Source organism: Octopus bimaculoides, chromosome 23, assembly GCF_001194135.2.
Source record: "Octopus bimaculoides isolate UCB-OBI-ISO-001 chromosome 23, ASM119413v2, whole genome shotgun sequence".
NCBI classification, from domain to species: Eukaryota; Metazoa; Mollusca; class Cephalopoda; order Octopoda; family Octopodidae; genus Octopus; species Octopus bimaculoides.
In genome coordinates, this window is record NC_069003.1 from 5569622 (window position 1) to 5576728 (window position 7107).

Genomic DNA, 7107 nt, shown 5'->3' on the forward strand with positions numbered 1-7107 from the left:
ATATTTATGAGAAAAACTGGAGTAAATATTGATTTAGGTTTGTATGCCTGTGTGTCTGCAGGGGGTAGGGGGCGGATTCTGCAGGAGTCTGGGATGCAGAGATGCAACTACTTGAGGTAACAGAAAGAAGAAAAACAAAAAAAAAAAGATAAGAAACCATATCGCTTTATTCAAATTGTTTTTTTTTTTGTTGTTGTTGTTGTTATTGTTAAAGAACTCTACCCCTTCTCCTTTGCCCCTTCCCCCTCCCCTTCGCCTCACCAGATCTGTAGAAATTTTACTGTTGTTGCTGGAACGAATCTGTCTGTGGAAGAAGACTTTACCACTGAAGTAGACCCGATGCATTGATGAATTCTCAAGTCTGATTCTGTATTTTACACACATACACACGTTTAAACATACATATAGTTACCTACGTATACACATACACACACTCCTTTTATATATATATATATATATAGATAGATAGATAGATAGATAGATTGATATATTTATCTATCTATCTATTTATATATATATCATCATCGTCATCATCATCGTTTAACGTCCGCTTTCCATGCTAGCATGGGTTGGACGATTTGACTGAGGACTGGTGAACCATGTGGCTACACCAGGCTCCAATCATCATCATCGTCATAATCATCATCGTTTATTGTCCGTTTTCTGTGCTGGCACGGGTTACACAGTTTGACTGGAACTGGTAAACCAGAGAGCTGCACCATGCTCCAGTCTGTTTTGGTTTGGTTTCTACGGCTGGGTGCCCTTCCTAATGCCAACTATTCCACAAAGTGTAGCAAGTGTCTTTTACATGTCACCAGTACTGGTCATGACTATAGTTTCACTTGGCTTGATCTATCTTCTCAAGCACATCAAATTGCCAATGGTTTCTAAGCAAAAAAATTACATTTCCTTGAGATTAAACAGAATGTCATGTAACCGCATGAAACACGTGGCGTCAGCAGTAAGTTCCAGTAACAGGCCCATAGGCAGTTAATGTACTGAAACGGTTGAGAAGTACTGTTCTATACAGTGGTATCAAACCAAGGACCTCATGGTTGTGAAAGAAGCTTCATAAACATTCAGCCTCATCTGTCTTTATAAAACATAGATTAAAGATGAATATAAGTAAATTTAGAAAGAAGAAAAAAAAATAAATAAAGAATTTAAGTAAGAAACAGTTTTTAAGAATGAAGAATTAAAAAAAAGCTTGTTGACAATAGGAAATAAAATTGAGTTTCATGAAATTAATTAAATAAAATCTAATTAACTGGTTAATTAAAACTGATTGTGTAGTATGTTATTTATTTTATTACTTATTTTCAAATAGCAGTCATTGGCCATTGTTGATTTTACTTGTAGTAAATTAATTGAGGAGATTTCTGATGGTAATTCTTGTCTAATTCTTGATAAAGTGGTCAGCTATGACATTTAAGAATTTTTTTTTTTTTCAGACTTGGAATTTTTTATTTCATTGTTTCAGAATTTAAATTTTATAGCTGTGTGGTTAAGAAACTTGCTTTGTAACCACATGGTTTCAGGTTCATCCCCACTACTGTATGGCACCTCCTTGAGTAAGTGTCTTTTACTATAGCCCCCTCTACCACCACCACCACCACCGGGCTGACCAACACTTGCCTTCTGAGTGGATTTGGTACACAGAAACTATGTGTGGCGAGCTGGCAGAAGCGTTAGCATGCTGGCAGAAATGCTTAGTGGTATTTCGTCTGCCGTTACGTTCTGAGTTCAAATTCTGTCGAGGTCGACTTTGCCTTTCATCTTTTCGGGGTCAATAAATTAAGTACCAGTTACACACTGGGGTCGATGTAATCGACTTAAACCCTTTGTCTGTCCTTGTTTGTCCCCTCTATTTTTAGCCCCTTGTGGGCAATAAAGAAAGAAGAAACTATGTGGGATCCCTGGGATGGACCCCAAGAAGGCATGGGACGAAGTGGTGAGAAAGGATCTTCAGACGCTGGGCCTCACTGAGGAAAGGACAAGGGACCAGGAGTTGTGGCAATTTCCTGTTCTTAAGAAGAGACATCAAGCTAAATAAAATCTCTGCCGTCCATGCATACAGGCTTGTCCTTTACAAGTGCCAGTGCCAGAAAATGCACTCGTGCCAGTGCTGCATTAACACAACTGTGCCACTGGTATGTAAAAGGCACCCAGCATACTGTGCAAAGTGGTTGGCATTAGGAAGGGCATCCAGCTGTAGAAACCTTACCGGATCAGATTGAATCCTGGTACAGCCTACTAGCTTGCCAGTCCCCAGTCAAACCATCCAACCCATACTAGCATGGAAAACGGACATTAAATGATGATGATGATGATGATATGTATATCACAAATCCACTATAACATAATATGTAGTTGTTTTACCCAATGAATTCTGTAAACCCCAATATTTCAGATAAACTGAGACTTATAACAAAGTAAAACCTTGATCAAGGCCCAAGTAAACATATGAACCTTGTTTACCCAAATATAAAAATAAGCAGTTAAATTAGACTTAGTCTCATAGTAGACAATGGATGTACCAACAAGGCTAGGGTTACAATTGGGGATAACACCAATAAGCTGAAGAACACAAAAATACACCAAAGAACAAACTAAAAATGGAATGCATAAACAACAATATAAACATCACAAAAAAAAACTAATTTAATCTAAATAGACAAAAGCATGCCATCATCAGCCACTATATTGGAAATCATTATGGTTTTGACTCCAAGCAGTCCCATTCAATCAAATGGTTTATTAAAACATCAAAAAAAATATTTAAATGCTGCTTGGTAATTACAAGGCATAACAAAAATAAAGAAAAAAAAACACCCATGTGATAGAATTGCGGCTCCACAACATATTAGACAACATATTTTAATGTTTGTTTTTATGTTATAATAAAAGCATATGTACATTAAACTGAAAGATTTCTCAATACTTTTGGTGGAGTACAAATTTTATCATTCTTTAACAAGAATATTATTGACAGACACTTTGAAGTTTCAGACAGCTAAGACCTCATTTAACTGTGGTATATTTGAGTTCATCTTGGATTTATATAATGTCTGTTAAGTTAAAATTTTCTGGGGTAAGCTGAGTAATAACTGTAGGGGAGGCTGTGATGAACAAAAGCTATGTAAAGCAGAGATGAACTCAAATGTCTCATAATCCGGTGATGACTTAGCTGGCCAAAACTTCAAAGTCACTGTCGAAACTATTCTTTACTGCAGACCAAGTTAGCAGGGTAAAGATTGACTATCAGGGAAATCCAAGTCAGCAGATATGAAGACAACAATTCAAATAAACACATAAAGACCTTGAGTTTAAATGTACAAAATATATAGACATGTATGCATGTAAAAAGAGAAGGTAGATTTAAATTTTCACATGATTAACAATGAAGTATAAATAAATATATATATATATATATTTATATAGAGCAAACTTATTCAGATTACTTAGACTCAATGGCATTGTAACACTCTCTCTCCTCTCTAATTCTTTGAGTCTATGTAATCTGAGTAAGCGCTATTAAAATATATATATATATATATATATATATGTACTTGATTGTTAATCATGTGATAATAATATTAAGTCTGCTTTCTCTTTTTACATTTATATATTTTGTACATTTAAACACAAGGTCTTTATCTGTTTATTTGAATTATTGTGTGTGTGTGTGTGTGTGTGTGTGAAGGCATGTGGCCTGGTGATTAGGTTGTTGCTTGCATGATTGCTAGATCGTGGGTTCAATTTCCAGACCGGATGGTGTGTTGTGTTCTTGAGCAAAATACTTCATTTCATGTTACCCCGATCCCCCTTTTGATTGGTGGGTGGGTGGGTGAAATGTTGGCCTGCTTGCCTAGCCAGCAGGGTGGCGTCATTTGAAGGCTAAAATGTTGTAAAGTGCATTATGACCAGTTATGTGTAACAACATCTGATAGTCTGGTCAATCACATAATCATGTGATATATACATTCATATACTTGCCCCTTATGATGTTGTCTGACCCCAGACCTCCCACCTTACACAACCCACCTTTTCAACTCTTTTCCTCCCTTTTCCTAAGCCCTATAAATAATCCCTCCCACCTTTCCTGTTCCCTCCCACACTCCCCCAACCCCTCCTCTTAATAACCCTCATCCCTCCATGTAGATTCTCATCTATTCCCTCTTCCATGCCCAGTAAGTTTACCGTCTTCAATTCACCACAGGGAAAGAGTTCACTGTCATCAATCCACCGTAGGGAAAGTTCACGTCATCTATCCACCGCAGGGAAAGTTCGCCGTCATCAGTCCACTGCAGGGAAAGTTCACCGTCATTAATTCACTGTTTTTTTGTTTTTTTTTCAATAAAATAGTTTTTAACTATTAATAGTGCGATACTTTGGATATATTTCTTCAGTAAACTTTCCTCGCTGTGAACTTTCCTCATGGTAAACTTGTCCTGCAGTGAATTCATGGTGGTGAACTTACCTGTAATCCCCTTTTTTTGATCTCCTGTTATAGGGGCCACTTTATGGTCTTAGCTTTGACAGTTACAAAGCAAACATCATGAGTGGCAGGGCCATGATAAAAATAGCACCCAGTCAGTACACTCTGTAAATTGGTTGGCATTAGGAAGGGCAGCCAGCCATAGGAACCGTACCAAGTAGACACTGGCACATGAGGTGATCCCCCGACTCATCCAGATGTTGTCAAATCATCCAACCCATACCAGCAGAGAAGTCAGGCATTAAATGATGATGATGATGGTGATGGTGATGATGATGGCGCTGGTCGTGGTCATGGTGGGCTTCTTCACACTCTCAGTCAGCTAAATTTTACTCACAAGGCACTGGTCAGCCTGGGGCTATAGCAGTAGGCTCTCACCTTAAGTGGCTCATATGTGGGACTGACTGAATTTGAAACCGTGCTGTTGTGAAGCAAACTGCTTAACTGCATAGCCATGTCTCTGCTTATATTCTTTAATTCTACAATTCTTTCCACACTATTCTTTAATTCTACAATTCTTTCACACTGTAATTCTCTTAATTTCTATAATTCTTTCATTCTATACTAATTGTTCTCTCCTCTTTCGTTTTTAACAATTTTCATATTCATTACATCAAAAACCAGAAATTCATGAGCAAAATTCTGCTTTAAAGAGATGATAATAATAATAATAATAATAATAATAATAATAATAATAATAATAATAATGATAATAATAATAATAATGAAAACAAAGCAAAAGAACAATAATTTCAAATTTAATAAGGAATTCCAATGAGATTTTTGTACAAATTAAATTCTCTTGATGATGTTTCAATTTTTAATGTACCAAATGAAATATGAAAAACAAATGAAAAAAAATTTTTTTTTTTAAATTCATAATGTTATTTAAAAAAACAACAAAAAAAAAAAACAACACAACATCATACCTGTTACATATTTCGATTATTTCCAAAATATTCATGTTAATTTATAATAACAATTTATTTCGTTAATGTTCGAGTGAGTGAAATCATAGACTTTGAATCAGTTTTAAGAATTATGTCATCAGCATAACTTGATTTGCTGTTAAGAACAGTCAAATATGTTGTAATGATCGATGGGTTTTTCTTTTCTTTTTTTTGGTATTTTTTTTTTCTTTGTGTGTATGCACAACATGCAAATAAACAGATTGCTGCTGTTTATGCCTTAATTATTATTATTATTATTATTATTATTATTATTATTATTTTTGTTTCATTTTGGGCAGAATAGTCTTCATGTCATTTACGAATAATTGTCTTTCTTCATTTGCTCTGTTTTTTTCCTTTCCTTTCGCTTTTATATTTTCACCTCCCTCTCCCTCTCTCTCTCTCTTCCTCCCTCTCGCTCTCCCTCCTCTCTCTCTCACTTGCTCGCTCTCCCCTCCCTCTATTCCTCCTCTCATTCTCTCTGCTCCTCTCTCTCCCTCTGTCTTAATCTGTCTGTCTCTCTCTCAACCTTTTTCTTGTTCTCTCTCCGTTCCTCCTCTCTTTCTCCTTCTCCTCTCCCTCTCCCCTCTCTCTTTCTTTCCTCTTTCCTCCCTTCTCCCTCTCTCCTCTTTACCTCCCTCCCTCCCTCTCTCTCTCCCTTGTCTATCTGTCTCTCTCCCTCTCTCCCCCTCCTCTAACTCTCTCCTTTCTCTCCCTGGCTCTTCCTTCATCCTCTCCCTCTTCTTCTTCCTCTCTCTCCCACTTTCTTTCTATTTCCCTCTCTCTACTCTGCCTGTCTATTTCTCTCTCTCTCTCTCTCCTCCTCTCTGTCCTTTTCTCTCCTCCTCTCTGTCCTTTTCTCTCCTCCTCTCTGTCCTTTTCTCTCCTCCTCTCTGTCCTTTTCTCTCCTCCTCTCTGTCCTTTTCTCTCCTCCTCTCTGTCCTTTTCTCTCCTCCTCTCTGTCCTTTTCTCTCCTCCTCTCTGTCCTTTTCTCTCCTCCTCTCTGTCTCTCTCTCTCCTCCTCTCTGTCCTTTTCTCTCCTCCTCTCCGTCTCTCTCTCCGACTCTCTGTCCTTTTCTCTCCTCCTCTCTCTCCCTCTCTCTCCAACTGTCAGTCTCTACATCTTTCTCTCTCTTTCCTTTTCCAACTCTTCTCTCCTCCCCCTCCCTCTCTCTCTCTCCCTCTCTCTCTATCTCTCTCTTTCTTTCTCTCTACCCTGCATCATTAACATACTTCACATGATGATGTGCAAAGGAAGTCTAAATTATAATATTTGCAGTTTTGCTTTTTTATTTTAAATTTTATTTTTTCTTTCCCATTTTTAAAAAAAATAATTTTATATTTATTTATTTATTTATTTATTCATCATTTTTTTTCTTCTTGTTTTATTCACTTTAGAACGAAACCTGTCATCATCATCATCATCATCCCTTCTGTGTTTCCAAGGAGACCGCTACTATGATGAAACTGGGTTAAGGTGTCCTATCAAGGTGAGCTGAGCGTCGTCCAGGTGAGAGCATTCATGCATTGCCATTGGTGTTTACTGAATAAGTCAGCAGGTACAGGGTACCGAGGAGGGGAGGGGGAGGGAGGGGAGAGGAGGACAGAACGAGAAAGGGAAGAGAAGAGGAGGGAGGATGAAGAGAAGAGGAGGAGGGG

The 7107-nt window shown here is 37.6% G+C and overlaps 1 protein-coding gene across 4 annotated transcripts in view; it reads left to right on the forward strand.

The window, feature by feature from the left end:
* LOC106871347 (uncharacterized) overlaps positions 1-7107 on the forward strand; it is a 103516-nt gene that overhangs the window by 41148 nt on the left and 55261 nt on the right. For 3 of the 4 annotated variants that reach the window (XM_014917749.2, XM_052975921.1, XM_052975922.1), the window contains one exon: positions 6847-6958. The gene's annotated coding sequence lies outside the window, so the exon portion shown is untranslated. The remainder of the gene's footprint in view (positions 1-6846; positions 6959-7107) is intronic. The other variant, XM_014917750.2, reaches the window with a different exon arrangement.